General features: G+C 46.8%; 1 protein-coding gene across 2 annotated transcripts in view; it reads left to right on the forward strand.

The window, feature by feature from the left end:
- Nucleotides 1-11,017: 11,017 nt before the first annotated feature.
- The window catches only part of BMPR1A (bone morphogenetic protein receptor type 1A), a 140,725-nt gene continuing 124,503 nt past the window's right edge, over nt 11,018-27,239 (forward strand). The window contains exon 1 of one of the 2 annotated variants that reach the window (XM_077895268.1): nt 11,018-11,174. The gene's annotated coding sequence lies outside the window, so the exon portion shown is untranslated. The remainder of the gene's footprint in view (nt 11,175-27,239) is intronic. The other variant, XM_077895269.1, reaches the window with a different exon arrangement.

The following is a 27,239-nucleotide window of genomic DNA, read 5'->3' on the forward strand; positions in this document are numbered from 1 at the left end:
AGGCAGTAAGTAAGCTGTGGAATGGCAATATAATATTAGGTCGGAGGTTTAGGAGGAAGGACCAGAGTGTCGCACAAGAAGCCCCAGGCACTGGCTCAGCCTGAACCATGGATATCAGGTCCTTTTTGAGATGCTTGGAATCATTAAAATGGTAAGAATCATCTCTAAGCTTGTAGATTAACAACCAGAATGTGACTTCAGGGGAAAGTAAATAAGCTTTTTCTTTTTCTTTTTTTTTTTTTTTCCATGCACCTTCTCTGTATCAAGGACAGTGGTTGGCACTTATGAATCTTTTTTCACTGAATCTTCATGACCCTGGCAGGTCGGGAAGCCAGAGGTCAGATAGGTTAAATACTCTCCTCAAAAAGTACAGCTTGAATTGTATTCTTCCCATTAGGGACTCAATGTGAAGTCCTGTCCGTTATACAGTTTCAAAGTTCCTGTCTTGAGTGGAAATACGATATTCTCCTCAAAGTCCTGGGAGAAGACAGTTGAGTTCAGGTCCACATTCACGGAGCCTCTACTTGGAACCTGGCCTCAGGCTAAGTAGCTATATATTGTGAGTTCAGAGGTTGATGAGGCACAGTTCCTGCCCTAAAGAGCTCACAGTCTGGTGGAAGAATCTCACAAGTTCCCCTGTGATTTCACTATCCTATGGTAATAAATGCTTCTCCAGCTTTTCTGCAAAGCAGACTTATAAGCAAAGGGCCACCAACATACAAAAAAAAAAAACAACATTCCAGGGACCCTATGCAATTCTGAAATTTCTTTTATAATCTAATGTTTTAGCTTTAAAAAAAAGGTACGCTCTTTGCTTTTGTTTTTTGTTTTTTTGTTTTTACACCCTTTGCTTTAAGTCATTTATTATTAGGTAAACCGATGCCCTGGAGAAGATGCCCCATAACATCATGTACTCCATGCCCAATGCTAGGTACTCTGGACTGAGAAGCAGAATGCGAGGTAAATGATAGGCCAGAAATAAGCTTGAGGTGCCACGGGGCCAGTCAGGAGGGACATAGTTCAGCCTGGGGTGGGCAGTGAAGGCTTCCTAGGGAAGGAAATTCCTGAGCCAACGCTGGAACGGAGAACTGGAGCCCAGCCCAAGCTGCACCAGAGCTTCTATACTAATTACTGAACTGTGCTGGGCTGTATTTGAAGTAAGTCTCATTAAGAGTTTTACAGTTTGTTTTCTTTCCCCTTCAACATAAACACTGATGGACCGATCACTTTCTAGAAGGAAAAACAAAGGTATCGAGAATTAATTGAGTGTTGACTCTACGCCAACTGGTTTCCATATATTCTCAGGTCATCTTCACATCGGTCTCATTAGGTTTGATATTAGTTAGTTGTCCCCGTGTTACAGAGGAAGAGCCTGGGATTCAGAGAGGTTGACCAAGTCCACACAAGGTCAAAAATCAAGAAGTTCAGCCAGAATGCTGACTCTAAAGTTGGTGTTCTGCGCTCCGTATCGTACTGCTTAGCTCGTTCTGAAGTGTCTCTCTGCTGGGTGGGGGCAGTAGCAGGCCAGAAAACGGTGGATTGGCTTCAAGTTTTGAGGACAAAAGGAAAGAAAAACATACGTTTTCCACGAGCGATTTGGCCATCTCCTTTGGTCATGGAAAGTTCTGGAAAGGGACTTCTGGGATACTCCTCTGGCTGGCACTGCAGCACCCGACCTCACCAGGCCAGATCTGCTGAATCTGGACTTGGAGAAGTAAGGGTTCATGGGACATCCTCTGGGCGTGTCCTCTGAGGTCTGCTTTATACAGTTTATAATTTGCTGTAAACAGCCTTGCTGTTCCTAATTAAACCTGTACGATCATGCCTGAACTTTTAGGAAACGAGGGCTCCTTTTTATGGTTCTCTTCTCAGCGGTAAAACCAGAGCCCTCTTCAGCTCGACGAGCCTCCGTAACCTGCGAGGCCTTGATCCCGAGACTGCCCCGCACTCTAGAAGGGCGCGGTGCTCAACAGATCGGGGTGGTGGGGGGACTGCTAGTGACCCCGAGCCCTCTCTTCCAGAGGGATGGACCGCGGTTCTATTTAGCAGGGCTCGAGGGCACCCCGTTGGCTGGTTCTGACGGTTTTCATGCTACGATCAACGATCAAACGGGAATACTGATCTCTCAATTAAAAGCTGCTGGCTGGGAGTCGTTTTTAAAGAAGCAGTGGCTCAGAATGACTACCTTCTGTCTCAGACTCAGGGACTGGATAAAACCACCTTAGCCTGAAGCTTAACAGATGTAATTTTTTAATTAAGAAAGCTATACGTATTTAATAAAATCCAAAAAAAAAAAAAAAAAAACAACAACAACAACATATAAACAGGAAGAAGAAAAAAGCAATCCTAGTCCCACTACCTGGAGACAACCACTATTAGTATTTTGGCTTATTTTCTAGGGTTTTATTTTATTTTTATTTTCTACTCTTTAAAAACTTTATTATTTATTTTACTGTGGTGAGAACACTTATCACGTAACTGTAATGTTATACCTCGTGAACAGCAACCCTCTATTTCTGGCACTTTGACACGTCCACCAAGACTTCGCTGGTAGCAAACTATAGCAGTGATGCCTGATAGCTGTCTGTCTGCTCTTTGTTTTGCATGGTGAGAACAGGAACAGAGAAGAGTCGGTTCGGGAGACGGGCTCAGATACGGTTCAGGAGGCCCAAGCCGAGCAGGTCACAGGCGCTACCACCGGGGCCAACACAACTTTCCGTGAGGTTGGAAATGTCCTCTAGCCACACTCTTCCACGATGGTCACCACTAACCTCATGTGGCGATTGAGCACTAGGGGGCCTAGGCTGAGAGACTGAATTTTAATTTTATTTACTTCGAACTGAGTTAAAATGTACACAGTGACACACGGCCAGTGACTATCGCACCCCCTGCAGTTCAGGCCCCCGCAGGCGCTTAGAGATGGGTCGCTTGCTGGTCCCAAAGTGGGCGACGGGCAGGGACTGACACTTGGCACCAGCAGGCCGCATCCGTCATCTCCCATAATGACGTAGCTCAGAATACTCCTCAGCGATGACAAGGGCCACTCCAAGAAAGAAAAATACGGAGACGGGCTCACAATTAGTCTCTGGAAAGGAAGTCGGTCATTAGCCACCTTCTGACATCCTAGCAATTAGCCAGTCCTGGGAGAAGAGCAGGTATCTCCAGAGAGGTGCCAAATAAATAGGAGATAAGAGACTATAAAAATGAAAAGCCTTTTGGTCTTTCATCACAGGATAATCCAATGCATGTGAATTAATGGCAAAAGGCTCGCTAATAGCCTCTGTGAGGAAATAGGAGCAGTGTAGCAGGATATCCTTTTTCCGCACTAAAGCACCCAATTCTTTCAATTTTATATACAGCGGAAGCAATTAATTGTACTAGAAAGAAATCCACAGCTGGCTTTTCCTGATGGCCCCATAAGCTACGAGCACCATTGTTCAGCTTCCGGGATAGATGTAAAGTCATTCTACTGCGCCGCCGAGATTTTTATGATTGTTTGGTTTGACTTTTCCAAAGACAAAAACCTGGGTAACATCCACGTTACAATTCTTCTGGTCGTTGCATGTTTTCAGTATAAGCAGCTGTCAAAAAGTTACTTTTTTATTTGTAATATAACCCATGCCTGTGACTCGATGGCCTTTCTTCTGAACTTTGTGACTGAATCCCAAGATATTCACTTTTGTTTTACATGTTTATATACAGTTGAACTGTGCTGTTTCTGCTTTTGTGGTTAACATTCATAGTGTGGCTATTCGAGGATTGTGCATAACAAACAAATAAGATTATATGTCAAAACCTAGAAACTCAGCATTTCAAACTATTGGCCTGTATGGTGTTGCTTTGCCTTGTAGATGCCTTAAAACACACTGTATTTCATCAATTCTTAGATGCACATTTTTGGACATTCCATCATCTTTGAAATTCGAATGTCTTACAACAGATAATGTGTCAGAGTTTAATTTAATTGGCAGTGTTTTTCTTTCCTAGTTGTACATGAAATAATGCTTCTTACAACCGATAACATCTTAGTTTTGATGAAATATGGTGTGTATATGGTTAAATTTTTATTAGAAGGGTGTATTTTTGTAAGTATAACAATGAAACAGTTTTTGTTATTTTTTAATATAGTTTTTTAAATATTTTATTTATTTATTCATGAGACACAGAGAGAGAGGCAGAGAGACACAGGCGGAGGTAGAAGCAGGCTCCATGCAGGGAGCCCGATGCGGGACTCGATCCCAGGACCCCGGGGTCACGCCCTGAGCCAAAGGCAGATGCGCTTAACTGCTGAGCCCCCCAGGCAACCTGAAACAACTTTTGTTATTAAGAACATCCACTTTGATCAAATAAATAAAATTTTTGATTAATCACACATCTCACATGGGATTCTCACTGACTTAATTCTGACAAATACGCATCCTGCCATTTTCATTTCCCCCAAATGCCCTGAAAGGTATAAGGTATTTTTTTTTTAAGATTTTATTTATTTATTCATGAGAGACACAGAGAGAGAGAGAGAGGCAGAGGGAGAAGCAGGCTCCATGCAGGAAGTCCAACGTGGGACTTGACCCTGGGTCGCCAGGATCACGCCCTGGGCCGAAGGCAGGCGCTAAACCACTGGGCCACCCAGGTGGCCCAGGTATAAGGTATTTAATGTTATACAATAAGATACGTTACACGTATATAGTATATGTACGTATTATTATATGTTAACATTATGTAAAATGTATAATGTTAATTAAAAAGCTGGTTCTTGGGATCCCTGGGTGGCGCAGCGGTTTGGCGCCTGCCTTTGGCCCAGGGCGCGATCCTGGAGACCCGGGATCCAATCCCACATCGGGCTCCCGGTGCATGGAGCCTGCTTCTCCCTCTGCCTGTGTCTCTGCCTCTTTCTCTCTCTCTCTCTGTGACTATCATAAATAAATAAATTAAAAAAAAAAAAAAAAAAAGCTGGTTCTTCAAGCAAGCCTGGGATGAGGCTCCCTGCCTGCAATTGGGGTGGTAGCTTTCTGGGGTTCAGCAGGGCCAGGTGGAGGTATTAGGCTGCATAACCCCAGGGAGCACCTTTCCTACGGAGCAGGATCCAAATGGTGTCAAGTCCTGCTACATAAGCACCCTGATGCTCAGTGCAGTGACCACGGCAACCGTGCTAAGAGCCAGGGAAGGGAGGGCAGAAAGGAGGGAGGAATGCCCTCTCTGACCTTGAGGCAGCCCGGCAGATGCGCTGAGGAGTTTGGGACCACCTCTGACCCTGGTTGGACTTTGAAAACAAAGGATTGGCAGAGGCAAGGCTTTCGCAATTACAGTGGTAGGCCCCAGCGTGGGGCTGCTGTTTTGAGACCCCCTGCATGCTGACAGTCTTTACCTATCCTTCCCCAGGCTGGGGGGCTCGGAAGCCCCTACTCACACGTAAGAGAATCAAGGTATAAAATCTTATTTAGGAGAGACACCTAAGAAACTATGAAAAAAAAGAGATTATGAAAAATGTCAATGATATAGAGAGAAAAGCCTAAGGGGTTTAGGATGGAGCCATCTAGGAGGACTCCCACAAGAGGCGGTACTTGGGCATCGCAGGCAGGAATCACATCAAAAGAATGAATGTGGCCCATGTTGCAGGGTCAGAGAGACCAGCCTAACAGAATATTGCCACACGTCGGTGGCTCCCAGATGTTTGATTACAGTATTGTTTCATTAAGAGAAAGCTGGAAAAACTGAGCAAGAGCAGTTAAAGAGGGAATGACCAAGTCGGAGGACAGCTCGTACAATTCAGGTAGATAGTGAGGAAGACAGGTGTCAAGGTGGGCAGCAAACTACATGTAAAATAATCTACATTTTTATAGAAACACTGACAGGTATTGGCTGCTGGTTGTATATCTGTATGATTATGCTTCCCCGTGAAAGAAGTGAGGAAGTTGTCTTAAAGAGCATATAGAACTCTAAAACTCAAGTTGTATTTATTGAAAACCAGCTGTTGGAATTCAAAGTTAATGATACAACCCTGCCTTAGTTGATAAAAACAAAATAAATGAGTAAGGGCAAACTAGCAGTAGAGAACAAAATGAAGTATCAACAATCTTCAGGGCAATAAACCTTGACTCAGAAGCAAATATCAAATGAAGGAGTTATCTGCAGGTCTTTTTTTTTTTTTTTTTTTTTACTAGATTTTAAACCTTTAGAAGATAGGAGTCCAATAAAATCCCAGTGCATTCAGTCATTCATCCACTAACCACCTACTCGTGTGCCAGGCCATATGCTAGATCCTGGGGATACAGGGGAGTGAAAATAAGATGGTCTCTATCCCCCAGAACTTTGTGTTCAGCAGAAGGACAGGCACCCCCAGCGTGTGTGGTGGATAAACCAGAATGCCTGGTCGCATCGGTGGCACCCCCCACCCCTGGGACACATCTGGGTAACCATGCAGGCCACAGAGAGCAGGTGCAGCACAGCTGCTCATGACTCAGCACTCCTGATCCAGGACTGCTCTTCCCCCGTTATCTCAGCCCGGATCTTTACCACGACACCTTGTCTTCCTTCAACTAGCCATTCACAAGGTAATCACCCTCAGCTCCAGAGGCAGGGGTTTCTGCGCTTCTGGTCCCAAAGAAATACTTGAGTAGAACTGGTGTTTAGGAGCAGCGAGTAGAATCAGATATGGGTTTTTACACACACACCTCCTATACTTTGTTAACCAGATAAAAGCAAACACACACACACATAATATATATAGTTGTTTTTTGTTGCTGTCTTTGTTTTTAAAGATTTTATTTATTTATTAGAGAGACAGCGAGAGAAAGAGCATGACAATGGCAGGGGTGAGTGGAGAAGGGGGGGGGGAGCAGACGCCCCATTGAGCAGGGAGCGCCATGTGGGGGAGGATCCCAGGACCCTGGGATCATGACCTGAGCCCAAGGCAGACAACCGAAGGAGGCACCCAGGCGCTCCAGTTGTGTTTTGGTTTTATCTGGTTAACAAATAACCAAAGTACAGTAAGTCATAAATCCACTGCTCTCGGGAAAGGGAAAGGCAGGGTGAGGGACTGCTAAAAATGGAGAAGGAAAAGATTTACTGCGGAGCTGGGGTGGGGAGGCCCCAGCTCTAGGTGCCAGGTGAGAGGAACTCCAGGCCTCTAGGCAGTGCCTGATAGCCAGAGAGCTGAGCAAACAACAGGTGGTAGTCCGGGAGAGCAGCAGGCATCAGGACGTCCAGCCCGAGGTAATGGGTAGAGGAGGGCACATGGGCAGAATACGGGCAGAGGGAATCTGGAACAAACAGCCGGAGGTCACTAAGTGTTGCCACCAAGGGAAACCGTGCACAGCAGAGTGCATTGCAGGGCTGGGGCCGACTCGAGAGAGCAGAGTCCAGGCAGGCAGAGAAACCTCAAGTTCCACATGGGTTGGGAGGCCAGGGCTTCAAGCACAAGGAAAGGGCTAAGAAAGTCAGTTCTAAGAAAGGTGCCGCGGTCGGGGCTCCCCAAGCACGTCTGGGTCCTGGCTTGGGCCTGGGGCTCTGGGAAGCCTTCCTGCCACAGGGCCAGGGGATGACGAGGGTCTGTGGACAGGGGTGCGCCCAGAGCATGGACAGGAGGACTGTGACTGCGGCTGGGTGGGATCGAGGGGTGGCTACTCTGCAGCAAGAGCCTCGGTGAACCATCTTTTAATCCCCGTACACAAGCGCTTTGAAGCAAACAGGAGTAGAAATGGAGAGAGGTGATTGAGAAGTCAAAATAGGAGGAAAAGTAAAGAAGTCCGTTACCAAGAAAAGGTTGAGATTTTTGAACTGTACTTTGGGCACTGATTTGTAGATGACCACCTTGTTCTTTCTTTTTTTTTTTTTTTGACCACCTTGTTCTTAAACACAACTTCTGTTTCAGCTTGTTCCTTCTAAACCATGACAGGCGTTACTAACCAGTATAAGAACGTGTCATTGTCCACGCTGAAAAATGTAGCTGTTTCCTCTCTTTGCGATGCTTTTGTCCATCTAACACTGGGTTTTAAGCGAACCTCAAGTCTCACCATGCCCAGGGCATTGCTGCCCTCGCTCCTCCTTGCCGGGCTCTGACTTCTCCCCGTAGCCACAGCCTTAGTGCTGCCTTTGCCTCACACAATCTTTACAACAGGAAAATGACTTTGGATAGATTAACTTGGATCAATCTAGAACTACCGCCTTCCCTGAAAATGGTATAACCCAGTTGCCCTGACCCACCCTTATCCTTTTCAACATAGTCCATGCCAACCCTTAAAAGCTCGGTCCTTAATGACAAGGTTCAGAAATGCTTAGAGGAAATTCTATCCTTATCTCGCCCATTTGTTTGAGAGATATGAGCACTTGTGTGCCAGGAGCTAGGCTCTGAGGAAGCAGCTGAGAACGAGATGGACAAGGTCTTTGCTCTCATGGAGTTTACCTTCTGGGGGATGGGGGTGGGCGGGGAGGGCAGAGAAACTCAGACCATAAACTGATAACCAACCAAACAAGGTCATCTCAATTAGTAAAAAATGGTATAAAGAAAACAAAATTGGGCCGTGTTGGGTGCTAATTTAAGACAAGTGATCAGGGAAGGTGTCTTTGAGCACATGGGGGCTGTAGAAGGGTCATTTTACATTCCCAACTAAGGCTCCGTGATTGGAGTACGCAGCCTCGACTCTTGGGGCCTTATACCTCAAACTGTGCAGAGAAAAAAAGCCCACGTCCAGCCACCCTATTAACATGCTTAACAGAAAGCTGTCACGTTAGAGAACGTTCAATGTGTTAGATCTGTTAAACTTGGACCTTGAAGTGTTGCCTGAATCTGGGGGTCAGATAATAGGTGTCCAGATGTCTCCTTGGGCTTCCTGTCTGCTCTGCTCATTTAGTGGGCAAACTGGAGAAACAGGCTGGCGTGCATGCACATGCCAGGAACTAGAGGGCACGCTGTGCCTGGCTCAGGTGTAGGCAGGCAGGTTGCCGGCTGCGAAAATGCTAAGGTTTTAAGCTTGGTCACCGGGTGGGCTTTCTCTACGGAGAACAAAAGGATGTTGAGTAAAGTCTGAAAGACTTGAACAGAGGAGAGGCAAAGGCGTCATGACTTGCAATGTGGGGCCTCTGTTTTGCTGCCATTTCTACACATAACAAAACCCGGGCAACACCGATTTCTACGTTTCAGAAATCTGATGTACTGAAGTTTTAGCCTGAGATTCTTGTCTATTTTATGGACTGATTCATATGTCCCCAAATCAAAGTAGGCTTCAGAGGGTATATTAACACACTTGTCATGACTTTATCTGCCATGACACATTGCTCAGCATAGTCAGTGAGTTCTTTGGCCAATGTGTCTGAATCTCCTTAAGCAAAAGGTCCACTCTTTCCCCTGAAATTAAAGCAGAAATATCAAAAACTCGAAAGCGACGTTTTAATTGATGCACGAAAACTCTTATCGCACATCCTCCCTGCCCAGCAAGACACTACAACCCGTGACTCTCAAACTTGAGATACCCCAAGAGTTCATTAAAAAAAAAAAAAAATTAAGAGAATAACCAGAGTTGAAAACAAACAAACAAACACTTGGAATTATAGAAGGTATCTGAGGCATCAAGGACAATGGTGGTTTGAAAAAGGGAGGAGGAAAAGAAAAAAAAGTCTTTAAACAAGAATGTAAAAGAATTTAGACATTTAAACAAGATTAAAAGGGAATACTCTGGAATCTAAACATCTCTTTAGGGGAGAATGTATAAAAACAAATAGTGCCTGGCACATTCTTTTTCTCCCCTCTTTCCTTTTCCCTAGCTGCAAAAGGGACTTTATAAAAGGGCCTTTAGAGGAGTCAGCTTTTGTAGCGACTTCATTTACCGCGCTACAAAGTTGCAACATTTACCAAGGGGACTCGGGCCACTTCGGGCCGTTAAAAGGCGGCCTACGGCTTCCCCCGGGACCCCGGGACCCCGGGACCGACTACCTGTGCCCGCGCCGGCCCCGAGGGCGGCTAGGGAGGCGGTGACAGCTCCCCGCGTCTTCCAGGCGGAGGGCACGCGAGGCCCGGCGGGACGCGGCACAGGCCCCGCAGGATCCGCGTCCGCGGCCTTCAGCCCTGCACGGCGGCCGCCCCCGGGCCTCGCGCCCCAGGTCACCGGCCCCCTCGGGATCCCGCGCCCGCCCTGCGCCCGCCCACCAGCCCCGGGCCGCTGCGCCGCGGAGTGTGGGTGCGGGGGCTCCCGGGGCCACGACGGGGTGCGCGGGGGAGGGGTCGGGAGGTCCGGGGGCCACGACCAGGTGCGGGGGGAAGGGTCGGGAGGTCCGGGGGCCACGACTAGGTGCGGGGGGGGTGGCGCCGGGAGGTCCCGAGCTCACGACCAGGTGCGGGGGGAGGGGCCGGGGGTCCCGGGGGCCACGACGGGGTGCGGGGGGAGGGGTCGGGAGGTCCGGGGGCCACGACCAGGTGCGGGGGGCGGGGCGGGTGGTCCTGGGACCACGACCGGATGAGGGGGGCGAGGGACCGGGGCTCCCGGGGCCACGACGGGGTGCGGGGGGGAGGGGCAGGGAGGTCCGGGGGCCCACGACCGGGTGCGGGGCGGGGGAGGGACGGGGGGTCCCGGGCCCACCGCCGGGTGCAGTCCCTCCGGGGCGCCGTGTGCGCGGAAGCCGGCCGGCCAGGGCGGCGGGGGGCGGCGGGGGGCGGCGGAGGAGACCCCCCCGCGGCCGCGCGGCGCCCCGGTGCCGCCCGCCCGCCCTCCTCCCCGGCAGCGGGGCGCCGGACCTCGCGGCCCCTTCGGGCGCTTCCGCCGCGCGCTCGGCTCCCTTCGCGCCCGGGGCGGGGCGGGGCGGGGCGGGGCGGCGCCTCCAGTGCGCGCGCGCGGCCGGGACCCGCGACGCCCGCCCCCGGCCCGCCCCCGGCCCCCCGCCCGCCCCTCCCCCCGGCCCGCCCCTCCCCCACCGCGGCGAGTGTCGGCGGCGGCGGCTGCCGAGATTGGAATCCGCCCGCTGGCGCTCGGCGAGGGCGGAGGGCGGAGGGCGGAGGGCGCAGGGAGGAGGCGGGCAGGGGGGCTGGGACTCCGGCGCGTCCGTCCGCGCGAGACGACGACCGCAGGGCCGCGCGAGGGGCGACCGGGCCGGGGCCGCTGCACGCCGAGGGCGGAGGCCGACCGGGCCCCGCCGCGCCCCCCGCTCCGCGCCGAGGGCCGGACGATGAGTTCCCCGGGGGCCGGGTGAGTTGGCGGGTCGGAGGGGGGCGGCGGGGGGGGCGGGGGCGCGGGGGCGCAGGGGGGCGGCGGGAGGGCGGGGGCGCGGGGGCGCAGGGGGGCGGCGGGGGCGCAGGGGGGCGGCGGGGCGGGCGGCCCGGCGGGGTCCCCGGCGCCCGGGGCAGTGTCAGGCCGCGTCCCCCGGCCCCGGCGCCCCCCGGCCCCCGTGCTCCCGCCCCGGGTCGGGCCGGCGTGGGGAGGCGGCGTGCGCGGAGGCCGCCCGCAGGGACGCGTCTCGGGTCCTTAAATGGAAAGGCGCTCACCTCTGGCCCGGAGCGCGCGGGCCGTGGTGCGGCTGCGGAGGCGCGGGGGGCCCGGGGGGGCACGGGGTCTCCGGGTTCCCGAGCCTCACCTGTCGCCCCGCGCGGCCTCCCTGCCCGGGCCTGTGGCTCCGCGCCGCGGCCTCGGGAACCTGAGCGGGGCGCCCCTCCCTCCGCTCCCCTCCCCTCCCCTCCCCGGCCGGCCCCGCGCGCCCCTGCAGGCCCGGGGAGCACCCGGCGGGGTCCTGGCGCCGCGCCCCCGCCCGCCCCGAGCGCCGCAGCTCTGCTGGCCCCGGCGGCCTCCAGCCCCTGGGTGCACGGGGCGACCTGGGACGTCCACCTGCGTGACGTCACCCAGCCCCCCCGCCCCCGGCCGCCGGGTTCCCCCCTCCGCGCGAGCCGGGTGGGCAGCAGGGCCTCCCTGCAGTCGGGAGCCGCCGGGGGCCGCCGGGCCAGGAGCCCCCAGCACCCGCCGAGCCTCCCCGTGCGGAGCCCCACGTCCGGGGCAGCCCCTCCTCCTGGAAATGCTCGCTGTTTGGTGGCTCGAGTTGCAGAGCGGCTTCTGCACCGTATTTACTTAGAAGGAGACTTCAGCTCGGATGGGACTTGGTGCTTATCGCTGTTTTCGGTTGTTGACATAAAAAAGTTTGTGAACCAGAATTATTTAAGTATCTAAACTCCTAGCTAAAAAAAAAAAAAAGAAAGAAAGAAAAAAAGAAAAGGGCAGTTGTGAGCCAGAAAGAGGTCGCATCTACAAAAGGGTGATTGAAATTCAGAATACTCTTTTCATGGAACCGGAATGCCAGAATGCCACCCGGGTTTTCGGGGCCCTGTCCCCTCCCCCGCCACGGCGCACAGTATTCGTGGAACTCATTTCAAGCTTTTTCTCATTTCCCCACACCCTTTTACTGAAAAGCTCGAGGCATTCAGTGGGAGCTCCTTCCAGAATTACTGGGCTGCCTCTGTCATCTGCTTTCCTTCCATCTCACTGCAATGTTTTTTTCTCCTTCCTACTAGTTAACACCTTATTTCGTTTTTTTTTCTCCCGTCTCCTTAACTAGTGGGAATTACTCTCCTTTGTCTTAGGGTCCTTGAAAGTACAAACGCGCTTCAGAATTTTTCAATTTGCAAAAGCCTTCCCTTGAGCATGCTGCTCCCTCAAGCTGTCACGTTGCTGCTTTCTCCTTTTCAGATCCTATTAACGTTGAAAAAAGTTGTCTCCTTGTAAAAGTAGTATGTGTTCATTAAAGAAAAATTGTAAAATAACAGCAGAATTGAAATGAAAGTTCAGTCCTTCATAATGCCATCTCTGAAGATTGCCAAGAGTAGTTTACTTTTCCTGCGTTTACTTCCTGGCCGTCCATTCCCTTCTTAACCCCTTGTTTACTGCAGTTCACCTTCCCGAGGGTCACCCGTAACCTAAGTAACACACCTAAACCCCTCTTCTAAATCAGCTCCTTGAGCTTTCTGTGATATTTAACATCAACTTCTAATCCTTGAAATGCCTTTCCTTGGCTCCCCCGCCCCCCTCCCGTATCCACTTTATTCAACAAACACTTAGCCCTATTCTAACACACCCTGCAAGGTCTTCGGACGCGACCACAGACACTGTCCTTGCGTTCATGGAGCTTCAAGTCTAGTGGAGGAGATGTAGATTGGAGAATGAATTCTGTAATTAATCACAACTAATTATAATGAAAGTGCACAGTGTTAGAAGAGCCTAAAATGGAACCTGACCCGGTGCTGGTGGTGCAGGGACAATCGGGGAAGGCCTTAAAAACATCACTTTGGAACGATTCTGAAGGATAAATAGGAATTCAGCTAGCTGGACAGAGGACCCAGTGACAGACTGACGGGGTTCCTCTTTGCCTCTTTCCATTCTTCTCATTTAATGTGTGTTTTCCGGGTTTCACTTTGGAGATCACTTTTCTATCTGTCACTAGTCCCTTGGTGTTAGTGCTGTTCACACCCTTCGGTCTGAATTAATTCTCAGGTCTCTGTTCTCTGTTTCTTCTCTTCAGGCAAATCCTTGTTTTTCCCAGCTGCTGTATGCATGCCTCTACCCGGTTGTTCTGGTTCCGGCTGAACTCCTCTTCCTTACCAAACTTGTTTCCCTGGTGCTCCTTATATCTGTTGATGTCATACCAAACCCAAACCTTTCCCCATTCCGTCACATTCTATCTGAGGCCAGCATCTATTGTTTCTACTTTCGTGGTATTGTTCTTCCTTATTCCTGGTGATGCGGGTACAAGTCTTGATACCTGTTGGTATGAAGGTTGTAACAGTCTCATCAAATGAATTGGGCGACTTTCCTTTTTCTCATTTGAGGAGCTTTTTATTTATTTTTTTAAAGATGTATTTATTTCATTTCTATTATTACTTTTAATTTAGATTTAGTTAGCCAACATGTAGTGCATACTTAGCTTCAGATGTAGTGTTCAATAATTTATCAGTTGCTCTACAACACCCAGGGCTCATCACCAAATTACCCCATCCCCCTATTTATTTATTTTACAGAGAAAGAATGAGCATGGGGGGAGGAGGGTGGAGAGAGAGACTCTCAAGCTGACTTTCCACTGAGCTGATATGGGGCTCTGTCCCTTGACCTCAAGATCATGACCTGAGCTGAAACCAAGAGTCAGGCCCTCAACTGACAGGCGCCCCTTAGGAGCGTTTTAGACTGGAATTATCTTGAGAGTTTGGTAGACCTCACCTATAACACCATTCCGGCCTCATTTTTTTTTTCCCCCCTCTGTAGAGGACTTTGAATATCAGTTTATTTAATAGCTGTTGATCTGTGTAGGTTTTCTATTTCTTGCGTGAGTTTTAGTGTTCAGTATTTTTTCCAGAGATTTATTTTTTGAATTTTCAAATCTACTGTTATTTGGTTTTCACATAATTCTTTTGCTTTAAATTTCTTTGATTTGATATATACTTGTAGGTAACATTATATATTGCATATATATTTGTGTATTTGATGATTCCCCTTTTTTGGCTGACTCAGGTTCTCATTGCTCCTGAGCTGATTTTGCCTCCACTTCCACATTTATCTGGATTATCTTATGCAGTTGTGCTTAAGTTAATCTTGAAGCACAGTTTGTCATTTCTCTACTCAAGTTTCCAGTGTCTTCTATTAAATGAAGTCCTTTCCATTGGGTTTACCTCAGATTTCCTTTATTTGTATCTCCCAGTATTTTTGCTTTCTGCACATGTGCTTTTCCAAAAACCCTTTCTGAGGTCTTTCCCATTTTCTTCTGGGTGAAATCCCTTCTGAAAGAATTCCTTCTGAAGGAAGGGATTTTTTTTTAGGCCAGTTTTTTATCTAATATTTTCTTCACTTAGTTTGTCTTTTTTTTTTTTTTTTAAGATTTTATTTTATTTATTCATGAGAGGCACAGAGTGAGAAAGAGAGAGAGAGAGAGAGAGAGGCAGAGACACAGGCAGAGGGAGAAGCAGGCTCCATGCAGGGAGCCCAATGTGAGACACGATCCCAGGTCTCCAGGATCATGTCCTGGGCTGAAGGCGGCGCTAAACCGCTGGGCCATCGGGGCTGCTCTTAATTTGTCTTTTTTTTTTTTAAATCATCTTTATTGGAGTGCCTGGGTGGCTTAGTCGGTGGAGCATGTGACTCTTGATCTAGAGGTGGTGAGTTCAAGCCCCACATTGGGTATAGAGATTACGTAAAAATAAATTCTGCTTTAAAAATCAACTTGTGAAGTATCATATATACATAGTGAAACGCGTATGTTAAGAATGCAGTTCCGTGAGTTACTTGGATGGTGAGGTGTATACAAGTATTAGTTCTACTACTAGACTGCAGACTGTAATGGCCTCTGTTGCCTATTAAAATGAATAAATGGAGAAAGACCCCTGTCTAGCCTAGCATTGGCTAGACATCGGTTCTAGTGCTGCTGATCTGATTTTCAGATTTAGGGAGCAGAGAGAGGGTCAGGGAGAGAAGGGAAAATAGGTTTCTCTTAGGCTAAATTTTGAACTAGAAAGTCTTTCTTTCTTTCCTCTTCTACCTTTTATTGGTGTTTATATTTTTAGGATGTCTTTTTAATATCTCAGAGTCCGGGGATCCCTGGGTGGCTCAGTGGTTTAGCGCCTGCCTTTGGCCTAGGGCGTGTGATCTTGGAGTCCCCGGATCGAGTCCCACGTCGGGCTCCCTGCATGGAGCCTGCTTCTCCCTCTGCCTGTGTCTCTGCCTCTCTCCCTCTGTATCTCTCATGAATGAATAAATAAAATCTTAAAAAAAAAAAAATATCTCAGAGTCCATACTACCAGGTGAGTTACTTAAAAGATTAAATGCTAAGTTGTAGTGAATTGTATCAGTTACAAGATGCATCATGTTTTTATGGGCCACTCATAAGGAAAATCTACTTCTAGTTAATTTTAAGAAGTCATATTGTAAGAGGCACCCTCATTTCAGAGATGCTAAAATATGAAAAAATATATGTGCCTTAGAGTTGACAAATAGGTTTTTTTTTTTTTTGTCAGCTACTCAAAGCTCCCATTCCTTTAGTACAGATTTTTTTTTTAAGAGGATGCTTGTTAGACCTTTTTAACAAGTAAAGTATTTGAGGCAGTGTAGAGAAATATTTATTTTTGGATGGGGTGTCCTACAACTAGATATGTCTGTCTGATTGTGAGGCACTTTGACCTCCAGCTTTCAGTAGTTTTTCCCCTTAATTTCTTTTGCTGAATTCATTTTCTGAACATACAGGTGCTCAGAGAACTGAATTTTCACAAAATAGCACAGATAATGTAAAGGGGCATGTGTGGGAGAGTTGTGATAGCCAGTTTTATGGATTTTTTTTTTTTAAGATTGATTGATTGATTGATTTATGAGAGGCAGAGACACAGGCAGAGGGAGAAGCAGGCTCCATGCAGGGAGCCTGACGTGGGACTCAACCCCGGGACCGCAGGATCACGGCCTGGCCTAAGGTGGTGCTAAACCGCTGAGCCACCCAGGCTGCCCGATGGACTATTTTAAAGAGAATATCTAGTAACTATGTGTCATCATTAACAATCACATACTTAGTTTTTAAAAAAGTAAATATAAAAAGAATTGCAAATGTTTGGGTGTTTTACTAAATCATTGTATATCTGTTTTTATAGCTAATATTTTAAAGGCTCTCCTTTAAAATAGAAACAAAATGATGTGCCCAGAGATGCTCAACAGTGTGTTTTGTAGGTGAGAGTAGGGCCTTAGGAGATGAGATCATGGTGGGCCCAGTGGGTCCTCAAACCAAGTTCATACAGACTTGGACTAGATAAGGAAATTATTTTTGAGTATCATTTGTTAAAAACAGGTGAATTTGAGCTACTCTGATGTTGTTCCTTTTTTATACTTTTATGTTTCTGATGAAGGTTTTTTTAGAGATTTATTAAGAGAGAGTGAGAGAGCATGGGGGGCAAGAAGGTGGAAGGAGAGAAAGACTGAAGCAGACTCCCCACTGAGCACAGAGCCCGAAGTGGTGGGGCTGGATCTCACAACCTTGAGACCATGACTCAAAATCAAGTCAAAATCAAGAGTCGATGCTCAACCAACTTGCACCGTCCCAGTGCGCTGATGAACTTTTTTTTTTTTATGGTGTACATTTGTTACACTACTGCTAACGTGTGAAGCAGTGGAGCTCAGCTTTTGCTCTACTGTGTACAACTACTGGCTACTGATTAAGGAGGAGGATGGGGTATCTCAGGTGTAGGGATAAAATAGTCGTATTGGAGAAGGGAAAACTGAGAATGAGGACACTGAATCTTGTAGGAACCCTGAAACCTGTAGCATCTTGGCCCAGACTAGGATGGTGGCAGATAATTAGGGTCTAGAATGGACGGGACTTGGTAATTAGCTATGGGCGAGAGAAGGAATGGGACACGCAGGAACGACTCGCAGATTTCCAGCCTGGAAACCTGATAGGGTAGAGATGAAAATGAGAGCTGGTTTGTGGAGGAAAACAGTTTGGTTTTGATAATACAGAGTTTAACAACCGAGTAGAGAGTTCCACTTGGCAGTTGCTTGTATGGGGCTGGAGTTCAACACAAGTTAGGACTGTGCGCAGTTGTTTGGGAGCAACTGCCATGTAGGGGGTATATTCTATCAAGGAGAACTGGACGGCTCTCTCAAGTGACTTTTGCTTGCAGATGACAAATTCACCTCATTATTGTAAAGGGTAAGAAGTCTTGTCACCCCCCCCCCCTTCACGTTTTTAAAAGGACTAGAAATACTCTAGTATTCTAGATCCGTGTTGGATCCTAGTGTTCAGATGATACAATCAAGGGTCTTCTCTGCTCTCCACTCTTGAGGTTTGATTTTTATTTATTTTTTTATTTAAAAAAATTTTTTTGGGGGGTTTGATTTTTAGGCAGGTGCTGTCATCTGGCAGCGGACAGCCACTGCCTACTCCAGGCGTATATGGCTCTTACTGCTATGGAGTCAAGAGGTGAAAGGGGCGCCTCTTGCCCAGGTGCATATACTCTGTCTCACAGAGAGATTCTCTTGGGACTGCGTGGGGTCCGGCGTGGGGTGTCATCCCTGGCCAGCCTAGTTTACTGGCCCGGAGCAGTCCGAGAGCCCGCTAGACACTGGCCCCGATCGCCTTCCTCGAGCCGTGAGAGATGGGAAAATTGGTGGTTTCCCCCAAAGAAAGGATGGCTCTGGGCAGGTGAACAACATAAATCCACTCTCTCTTAGCTCTTTTTTAAGGTCACTTTTTGAGTATTTGAAGAAAAATACATAACAATAATTTTGTGTATAATTACATGGTTATATCGTCCTGGTGTATAACAGCCAAGAATGGCCCAGAGAAATTCCAGGTTAAGACCTAGGTAGAGAAGGTAGACCTTAAATAATTTCACAAATACTTGCCTCATTGTTGTCATATTAAGATGGACACAGGGAAGTACAGGGAGCTTATAAGGGTGTACAGTAGGGAGATGTGATGTTGGAGGTGCAGGTGCTTGGGAAGGCTTTCCTGAGAAAGTGGCCTGTAGTGTAGGACTAGACCAGAAAGCAGAGGGAGGATGTTTCTGGAAGTATTCAATAGTTTTTAAAGCAAACATTTTTTTACTTTTAAAAGTTCTAAAAGGAGTGCATCTCACGTGGATGACATGGGAAACATGAAAAATTATAAAGAAACAGCAGAGCACTTAGGTTTTGGCTTCCAAGTTTTCATAAATGAACATCTTACTGCTAAGTTAACTGTGCAGTCTTGGGTAGTTCGCTAAGCCTATCTGAATCTGTTTCCTTATTTTAAAAAGTGAAGGGTACTTGATGAACCTTCAGATAATTTTCTACTTAAAAAAAAAAAAAAAAGTAATGAAAATTCCATGGCTTTAGTGCAGAGCAGTTTCTTGCTGAAATTGCAGGTCATGTAATGCTTTTGGTTGTGATGACATCACCGGGTTTCTGACTCTTGGCTGTCGAGTCCCTCTTCCTGCCCTGGCAGTCGTTGTAAGTGGCCAGGGGAATGGCTTGTGGCCAGTGCTGTTCTTTCATGCCCCGCTTTCTTATCTGATTTCTTGAGCGTGAATTTTTTTTTTTCTTTAGCCTTTGCGCAATTTATCTGAAATGTTAGAGGCTCTCAGTTTTGAAGTTAAGTCTGGAGGAGACTTGCATGGTTGTGATACTATTTTATGTATGTGAAAATTTGCAGGTAGTTTTCCTATTAGCAATTAATATTTTTTGTATTGTAGTCCAGCAGTTTAAGCCCTTGAATGTCTCAAATTTGCATTTAATTAAGAATATTTTAGGGATCCCTGGGTGGTGCAGTGGTTTGGCGCCTGCCTTTGGCCCAGGGCGCGATCCTGGAGACCCGGGATCGAATCCCACGTCGGGCTCCCGGTGCATGGAGCCTGCTTCTCCCTCTGCCTATGTCTTTGCCTCTCTCTCTCTCTCTCTCTCTCTCTCTGTGCGACTATCATAAATAAATACAAAAATTAAAAAAAAAAGAAAAGAATATTTTAGATTTCTGGCTAACAGAAGCTCTTGATAGGGAATGTTAAGGTAAAGGCCATTAGACTTTGGTAAAGTTCTTAAAACATATTTTTCAAAAAATTGTTTAAAAGTGTCAGGAAATGAAAATATTTCAACGGTAACTATTCAGTTGTATCTTAAATCAACAAAATGTAGTTGCTTGATGGCAGATAATTCTTTACAATTCTTTTCAGTAATTTTTCATGTAATAAAAATGTTGGGGGGATCCCTGGGTGGCTCAGAGGTTTAGTGCCTGCCTTTGGCCCAGGGTGTGGTCCTGGGGTCCTGGGATCGAGTCCCATGTCGGGCTCCCTGCATGGAGCCTGCTTCTCCCTCCTCCTGTGTCTCTGCCTCTCTCTCTCTCTCTCTCTCTCTCTCTCTCTCTCTGTGTCTATCATAAATAAATAAATAAATAAGTAAATCTATCTTTCAAAAAAAATGTTGGGAAAAAACTGCGTGTAGAATTTATTATGTGTGTATCTGAGTAAAGAAAAAGAAGTTATTACTCTTCCTGAAATAGTACTTTAGTCATCATTCCTACTTGTTAAATATTTTCCTCTGGTTTCTCATTTGCTTACAATATGAAATTCAAATTATCTGAGATTGGCCTTTTGCTCTGGCCCAGTTTGCATTTTTGCCTTATTAATTTCCTACTACTATTTTATTAGCCTACATCATCTAAATATTCAGTTCTGAGTTTCTGTTCAGAGTCCTTAGACCTCTGCTGTCCACTACAGTAGCCAATACCACAGGTGGCTCTTGAACGTTCGAAATGTGGCTGATCTGAATTATGCACAACATTTTGAAAATAGTACAAAAAAGGAATGTAAAATATCTCATTATGCTTTTAAAATACTGATTACATATATATTTTTTAAAGATTTTATTTATTTATTCATGAGAGACACAGAGAGGCAGAGACCCAGGCAGAGGGAGAAGCAGGCTCCATGCAGGGAGCCCGACATGGGACTCGATCCCGGGACCCCAGGGTCACGCCCTGGGCCGAAGCAGCACTAAACCGCTGAGCCCCCCGGGCTGCCCCCTATTACATATTGATATGATGCTGTTTTGAATATGTTGGATTAAGTAAGAGTAATATTAATTTCACTGGATCATTTTTGCGGTTTTAATATGGTAGTAAAAGATTTAAAGTCACGCGTTCTAGGGACAGTGCTGCCTTGATGCTCCCTCCTTCTAGTCTGCTGACTGGAGTGCGTCAGGACCCCACCTGCTCTGTGAAGCCTTCTTCAGTGGTTCCCGCTGCAAAGCTCGTTTGCATCATTATTCAAGGGCAGTGTTTTGGGGTTTCTCGTACCATTTTTTGATACATTAGGTTTGTTTGTTCCTGGCCCTCTCGGCTTTTAGTGTAGCCAGACCTCAGGATGCTTTGCCGGACTGTATGGCCACAGAGCTTCCCTTAGTTTCTTCTCTTTCCAGAAGTTACACGTACTTGATGGAGATTCAGACCAGGAGTAGACGGTAGAAGTCTTCTGTGATCCGCCCCCGCTGCCCCCCCCCCCCCCCCATTGCCACTGTCGAGGGTGTGGAGATAAATGTCATCTTTCTTTTCTTCCCCTTAGGTTTATTTATTCATTTTAGAAAGAGAGAGCAGGAGGAGGGTCAGAGGGAGGAGGGAGAGGGACTCCGGCCCCCCCCGGGGATGCGAGGGGCCCCTGTGGGCTGGGTCTCCCCACCCGAGATTGCGACTGAGCCCAGACGAAGAGCCGGAGCCCAACAGCTGGGCCACACAGGCCCCCCCCCACCCCCCGTCAGGTTTTATTTAGTTAAGTAGTGTCTATACCGTGGGCCCCAGTTACCACCCTGGAGCCAGGAGTCCGGTCTTTGGACTGAGTCAGGCGCCGGGATGAGTATAATCTTTCTTTCCTACTGCCTTTATTTTTTTCTTTTCTTCTCCCCATTTCCAAAAAACGAGGTGATACTGTGCATTCCTTTCTTTAACTTTGTTTTCACTAAATAAATAGGACTCTTTCTATGTCATGATCTGCTGATTTACTCATTCTTTTTAGTAGCCAAGTATTATTTCCTTTTATGAATATACCTTCATTTTATTTACCATTCTCCTATTGGTGACTATTAAGACTGTTTCCAGTTTGTTTTGGGTTTTTTAGAAACATTGTCAGCGGTGTTGTGTGCTCGTACATGTCCCGTGAGACTACTTTTATAGGATGAATTCTTAGAAATATGTTTACTGTAGGAGAAGCCATGCGTGTCTGCTACGGTGCCAAACTCAAACTGCTGCGAAACCTTTGTGATGATTTACTTTCCAGCCAACAGTGTTGGAGTATTTTGCCCCCACCCCTCACCAACGCATATTGACATCAGTCTGTTTTAATCTTTTTGCTAGCCTGCCAGCTGAAAAAACAGTATTATAGTTTTAATTTCTGTTCCTTTGATTAAGGTTGAGCAGAGTTTTATATGTTTGTTGGTTCTTTGCATTTTTCTCTCCTCTGTTTATTTTCCTAATCTTTTTTCTTACTCATTTTGTAGAAATTCTTTTTGGGCGTATGGATATTAACTCTTCCCTTGGCATATTGCAGTTCTTTTGTCATATGTTTTTCCTTTGATGTTGTAGGAGCGTTTAGAAATTAAAAAAATAAAAACTTTAAGTTGTCTGATACTCTCTCCTTATTTTATAAGCTCCTTGGTGACTGAATTTTGTCCTAAAATATTTTGTTTTGTCCTGGGTACTAATTCAGTGCTTTGTACACAGTGAGTGTTCAGATAATGTACATGTTGATGGTGAGGGGGTCCAGAATACATCACTGTGGCATAAAAATTATTTTGGGTTGAAGGTATTTGAGAATAGGCTTTTTTTTCTGAACTTCCTTATTTGCCTAAAAGCATAGCCTTGAAGAAGAAATCATCACAAAGCTGCTCCCCAGAGTTTTGAAACCAGGGGAGATTGACTCTCATCCCTAGAGGGGAGAAGAAGGAGAAAGTAGCACCACACCTAAACTGGCATTGTCACATATATCCTATCCATCCTCCCAAGGGCCCGTCTATCTTTTATCAAGTCATTTGTCTTCCCATAGGTGCCCTCCTCCCCTCTCCTTCCCCTCTTAACACTGGGGCCTCAAACTCTGTCTCTATAGTCGCATTTTTCTGTAAAAGCTGGTGAGTGAATAAAGATCTATCTGTCTTTTGTCAGTTTAATTTGCAGGCCCCCCAACACAGAACTTTTTTTTTTTTTTTAAGATTTTATTTATTTATTCATGAGAGACACAGAGAGAGGCAGAGACACAGGCAGAGGGAGAAGCAGGCTCCATGCAGAGAGCCCGATGTGGGACTCGATCCCGGGTCTCCAGGATCATGACCTGAGCCAAAGGGAGATGCCAATCCACTGAGCCACCCAGGGATCCCCCCCAACACAGAACTTAAGAGGGTAGAAGAAAAGTTTTTCCTTCTTGGCAGTGGCCAGGTTGATTGTTTCTGGTTGCTAGGGCAAGGGATTATAAGCAAGTGAAATTTCTGTCTAAAAACAAAATTAAGTACTTTATTTTTTTTTTAAAGATTTTATTTATTTATTCATGACACACACACACACACACACACACACACACACAGAGGGAGACAGAGAGAGAGAAGCAGAGACACAGGCAGAGGGAGAAGCAGGCTCCATGCAGGGAGCCCGATGTGGGACTCGATCCTGGGTCTCCAGGATCAGGTCCTGGGCTGAAGGCGGCGCTAAACTGCTGGGGCACTGGGGCTGCCCAAGTACTTCAAATATAAAGAACATAAGTCAAATTTCTTTAAACTACATTTTTTAAAATATAGTCTTCAAAACTACAAATATCTGAAATGAAGTGCAATGTACTATTATAAAGAGACATCCCCCCTTCCTGATTATAGTCCCACAGTTATAATATAATGCTGTTTCTTAATCAAGTGGCATCATTACTCTAATGGTGTTCACTAAGCTTTTGTTCTTCCTAAGTTATTCACTGTTTCCTATTCTTTCTTAGCATCTTACCAGTTTGTGTAGAAGATGGTTTGTGACAGGTTCTACTGGTCACATCATTCAGAAGAAATAAGAAAAGGTCACACAGTTAAGGTTAAGTAAAATTTTTATACAAAGAAGCTGCTAATTGCTTAAAAAGATAAAGGGATCTTGATATGATTACAGGGACTTTCTGTTTATCTGGATTCCAAATAACTTAAAACGTTCATTAAACCTTGAATTATTTATGTGCTTAGTTACCTATCTCTGTATTTACTGTGTTCCTTCCTTTCTGCTCTCTGTTTACTGGGTTTGTGACCCGAGCTCCACAAAGTAGTTAATCCTCTCTAAGCTTCATTTCCTCATATGTAAAATGAGGATAATAATAGTTTCCTCTCGGAGTTACTGTGAAGACTAAATGAATTAATACAGTTAAGCACTGAACACTATTTTTGCTGTAGCGATGGCTAATGGATGTTAGTGGGGATGAACGTTTGAGAGAGGATTTGTGTGGGAGAAGGGGCGGAAGCAGTTAGGACGGCTTGTATGTCTAGGTCCTCGAAGAGTGGACGTAATCCTGGTGCCTTCTGGAAGTTTGTGTTATGTTTAGGTACACGGACATCTGAATTTGCAAAGTACTCTTGTGTGTCATCAGTACTGGCAAATCGATAATGGGAGATTTCGTTGCTTTTTTTGGTTTTAGATGTTCAGAATCGGAGGCTAATGAAGGTTAATTGCTTCACTAAGGTCAAACAAGTAAGAATAAGAAGTAAACGGGGCTCAGGTCGGGATCTCAGGGTTGTGGGATGGAGCCCCGGCATCAGTGTAGGCTCTGTGCTCAGTGGGGGGTCTGCTGGAGATTCTCCCCCCCTCCCCCTCCATACTTGCTCATTCTCTCTCTAAAATAAATCTTTTTAAAAAATAAAAGTGCGGAATTTTAGGGCGCCTGGGTGGCTCAGTTGGTTGAATGTATGACTCTAGATTTCTGCTTGGGTCATGATCTCAGGGTCGGGATCGAGTCCCACGTTGGGCTCTGTGCTCAGCAGGGAGTCTGCCTGAGGTTGTGTCTCTCCCTCTGCCCCTCACCCCTGTGCTCTGTTTTTCTCTCTCTCAAAATAAATAAAGAAATCTAAAAAAAAAAAAAAGACCCAAAAAACTAAGAAGTAAGTAGCATCAGACTTTCCTAATTAGCTCAGAATGGGGAGTAGGACCTCAGACTTAAGAGTAAGGATTCGACGTCCTAAAGACATCCCCAGCCCCAATCCTTTGGGGCTTAACGGGGTGTGATAGAGACCTTTTGGAGCTGGCGTCCCCACAGGGGCTAGTTGGCCTAGGCAGGGAGCACTGTGCGTACTGTCCCCTTCTCGCTCCCTTGGGGTGGCCTCTCCTTGGAAGCTTACTGTGGGGAGGGCCAAGGGACCAGTCCCGAGGCTGGGGTACCAGGGAAAGGGAGCAGAACCAGAGCTGTCGTTACCCGGACGGTGGTTGTTAGGGAACTGGTTGGCTTATGTGCACGGGCCTGAGTAAGGGATAAAGAAAAGGGATAAGGAAAAAAAAAAAAAAGAAGAAAAGGGATAAGGAGACCTCTGGGGACACAGAGACAGTGGGTAGTTTGGACGTGACCGGGCTGCAGCCATCTGGGCTGGCTCTGCGGGGCACCTGGGGGTCGGGTCAGAGCCCCCTGCTCCTCAGCCCCGGACTGACCCTGGAGGAAAGGCATCCCTGGGCTGCCTGCGGTCGGGGTGGTGGTGGGTGGTGGCAGCTGCTGCTGAGGGGCCCCTCCAGGTGGCCTGTGCTCTTCCTCCCCGCCCGGCCCCCTGCAGGCCGGCCCCACCCCTTCCTAGGTAACCTGCTGGGCCTCGGCCAGGCCTTAATTTGTTTTTTTTCCCTGTTTCTTTTTTTTTAAAATAAATTATTTTTTATTGGTGTTCAATTTGCCAACATATAGCATAACACCCAGTGCTCATCCTGTCAAGTGCCCCCCTCAGTGCCCGTCACCCAGTCACCCACACCCCCCTCCCCTTCCACCACCTCTAGTTCGTGTCCCAGAGTTAGGAGTCTCTCATGCTCTGTCTCCCTTTCTGATATTTCCCACTCATTTTTTCTCCTTTTCCCTTTATTCCCTGTCACTATTTTTTTGGAGGGAAGGAGAGGACGGGAAGGTTGCAGATGAAAGTTTTAAACAGCAGGGAGCTGCACTTTTTTTTATGACTGAAGGCTCCTGGAAAGCTGTAGGAGTCACTCGAGGGTGGGACTGAGACCTGCACCAACCAGAGTTGGAGGTAAACGTGGGAGGAAGAGAAAAGCTCTTCCCGCGTTTGCACCGCCTCAGACCTGAGAGCCCCCGGTGTCCGCTCCGGCCACAGCCCCTCCGACGGCAGCCCCGGGTCTCTCGTGTTCGAAGCTGTTAGAGTAGTACACGGGACGCGCTCAGCTTCATGGTTCTGTTTCCAGTACATTCCAGTTCTGCACAATATGATTTTAACATTAAGCATATTTTAATTCTAACTAGTGCGCTTCACATTTATAGACTGGGTATGATGACCTTTTTAATTGAGACATTAAGTAAAATATGTTATTCCTTAGTTTTTATGGAGTTGTTGGAGTTTGTCAAACTTTGGAAACATTAAAATAAAAAGTAGTCAGTAAAAAGACTTAGCTTAATATATATGACTCAGTATAGGAGGTTTTGAATCCATGAAGTTTTAAATGAACTTTCAGCGTTGTTCACATAGAAGAGGTGAGTGAGTTTTCGTTTAAATCCTGTAGAGCAATAAAATAAAAGATGAGAAGGGACTAGATGATACCTTACATACGGTCCTGACTCTGCCCCTGGCCTGTTTTAAATGCTTTACACATACTAGGTCATCTAATCCTTACAAAGGGTCTAGGACGTGGTGTGGCTCTTGTTTCTTCAACACAAGAGGAGAGTGAGGCCACAGAGGTGAAGTAGCTTGTCGAGGGTCCTGTGGCTGGGAGGGGTGAGAGCTAAGGACTCAAACCCAGGTGGTCTGACTCCAGGGACGTGTGCGTAACCACACAATTATACTCGTTCCCAAAGAGAGTGGGATAATTTTAAGAGGAGGATGTGCACCCTACACACACTGACACGGTTTACTTCAGTTGTGCCAGCTTCTGTTGCCGGTGTGTGAACGGAGGTACCCCGTGAAACATTCCCTCCACCCGAGGTCTCGATATATGTACGTGATGGGTCAAATTTGATTGACTTTTGACGGTTAACTCCTATTTTTCTTTTCAATACTTAAAATTTGTTAGAAACTGTCCAGGGGTAACTTGTTGATTGGTATTCCATGACTTCCCTGATGTTTGTTTTGCATCGTAGAGAAAACAGTATACAAAGGCCAGTGGGTGGAATGCAGTTGCTTTTTAAAGCATTTATCCAGAACGCCTCCCATAGATATCATTAAAAAATTACTGATGTTATGTATCTCACTTCTGAGATATATACAAGTTTAATTGTTGATGATCACACAGACAGGCCTTTTTTCACAGCTTTGCCTTGGCAGTAACTGTAAAGTAGTTGAAACCGGGCAGATATTTGCTTGACATAATTATGTGATCTGTATCACTTCTTACAGTACATTTAAAATCTACCCTGTGGGAGAACAGGAGGAAAAAATATTGCCACATCATTTGAAAATGAAAGTGAAAAAGCCCATCTATGGGACAGTTTTGGGAGTCAAGTAGGTTGGGAAATGAAACCTGATTTTTACTTGTTAATGATGCAGAGACTGTCCCCCGGAATATTATTAAATTGTTTGGGTTGTTTCATAGCAATTATTAAACATAATTGATTATGGCATGTAGACGTTTAA

This window comes from Canis aureus, chromosome 4 (genome assembly GCF_053574225.1).
Source record: "Canis aureus isolate CA01 chromosome 4, VMU_Caureus_v.1.0, whole genome shotgun sequence".
In the NCBI taxonomy this organism is placed as follows: domain Eukaryota; kingdom Metazoa; phylum Chordata; class Mammalia; order Carnivora; family Canidae; genus Canis; species Canis aureus.